A 1910-nucleotide genomic window follows, 5' to 3' on the forward strand; every position below is an offset into this window, starting at 1 on the left:
ATGTTTCTTTGTGAAAAGGCCCGAGACTTTAGTTCCTTCAAGGACTAAAGAAAATAAAGCAAAATTAGCAACATATACAATACATGCATCATTAATCAGAAAATACAGTATTTCGTCTGGAAAAATGTTCGTTCTAAGCAGAATTAGAAATTTTCATTAATTTTATTGTTGTTCTGAGCAGCCATTTTGCAAACATGCCATTGAGGAAACACAATTTTTGTTTAAAAATTTCTTTCTTTTCATTAATTAATAACTTTCATTAATTAATAATTTTCATTAATTCATAAAATTTCGTTCTTTTCGTTTAAGAACGAAAAGAACAAAATTAAACTCTGACGGAATATGACAAGAATTAATGACAAGTACATGTACATGTATAATAATAATTAATATAATATCAGCTACTACTGTATAGTGGAAACCACTGATTATTAATTAAATTCATTTATATAATTATTTTGAATTATTATGTCAGTTAATAAAGATAATCTGGTGAAATAATTGGGGCGAGCATGAGCGAGCCCCACTCAGGCGAAGTCTCCCTCCTTCTGTATGTATGTATGTACGTCTCGTGTGCACTACTCTCTATTTAAAATCAATGATCTAATGCAGTAGCTTTCTGAATAAATATTTTCGTGGGTGTGGTTGCAATGAAACAAATTGCAAAATGGCTACTATCAAGGTGAAACCAGCTCGAGCAAATCTTACTGAAAATAAGCAAAACTTTCAGCAAATAAGATTGATTTCTTGTCCAGGCATCCAGCAGAAAGAAGCTAAGAAAGCAGATATAGATCTATATCTTAAAGGTCTTTTGATTTATGGGTGAATGACAGTCAAAGAGAAGGCTTTAGAGTCAAAGAGAAGGCCTATAGCAGTACTGTGCTTAGCTATAGAGTTAAATTATGCTTAAATTGCAGCTGAGATTTTTACTAATAATAAAGGTAGAGGAATAAAATTGTCTTCCAACATGCCATGCATGCAAGTCAGTGCATGTGTATGCTCGTGCTCGCCCCTTTAATGTTTTGCATTCGTCTAGTATCCTATACCAAAAGGCTATACTGTTAATTTATAATTATTATATTCAATATGTACAAATTGTGTATATTCAATACATTTGTATTTACATGTACTCACTGAGTTCAATAACTGCTGTATCAGTGTATGACGACTCTCCTCCAAACACAATTATCCAGTTAGTGGTTGGAGTCACACTCCACAATGAGAGAGAATGATCATATCTATCAGTGACATTCTTTGGTATATTAAACTATAAAGGAGGATTATAATAAATATAATTTGTAATATTCATTGTCACGTACTGTACATGTACATGTATTGTTATTAAAATTTGATTAACTCATTCCTCAATAGTTTATCCAAAACCATAAACTCCACCCAAAATGTCTAAACCACACCAACAATATAATGTTATACTTACCAGTTCCTTCCATGATTTATTTTTAATATCAAATATCCAAAGATCAGAAGCACGAATCCCACCCACCACTAGTAGGTGTGGCCCTGAGCTAGTGTTAATCAATACACTGGAATGAGCCCATCTTTCCTTAGGCCATTGTACTGATCGTCCAGGATTAGATAACTTTAAACAATTCTAAAATAATAAAATAAAATTCATTTAATTAAGTAATCCACATATTCATAAATAATTATTGTAACTATACTCATAATACACTCACCACTGATGTATCAGTAAAATTAAGAATATATACATTGTTACTCCATCCAATAGCAATGTCACCTCCAAATAATATAGCACTGGAATTATTAATTGATGTTAAAGTGAAGGCAGCAACAGGGGGTGGTCTGTCTCCAGTGACAGCTGGTGATATCCAATCACCTAAAATAATAAATATATATAATATAATTAATGATCAGTTTGTTGATTATAA

The 1910-nt window shown here is 31.6% G+C and overlaps 1 long non-coding RNA gene across 1 annotated transcript; it reads right to left on the reverse strand.

Annotated features, from left to right (window-relative positions):
• Positions 1–1157: 1157 nt before the first annotated feature.
• LOC100632344 (uncharacterized) lies at positions 1158–1834 on the reverse strand. The gene is made up of 3 exons (XR_002188679.1): positions 1698–1834; positions 1439–1612; positions 1158–1267 (listed from the first exon to the last, which is right to left on the reverse strand). It is a non-coding gene; the product is annotated as an uncharacterized LOC100632344 (long non-coding RNA).
• Between the last annotated feature and the right edge of the window lie 76 nt (positions 1835–1910).

This window comes from Amphimedon queenslandica, unplaced genomic scaffold (genome assembly GCF_000090795.2).
Source record: "Amphimedon queenslandica unplaced genomic scaffold, v1.1 AMPQUscaffold_11357, whole genome shotgun sequence".
Lineage (NCBI taxonomy): Eukaryota > Metazoa > Porifera > Demospongiae > Haplosclerida > Niphatidae > Amphimedon > Amphimedon queenslandica.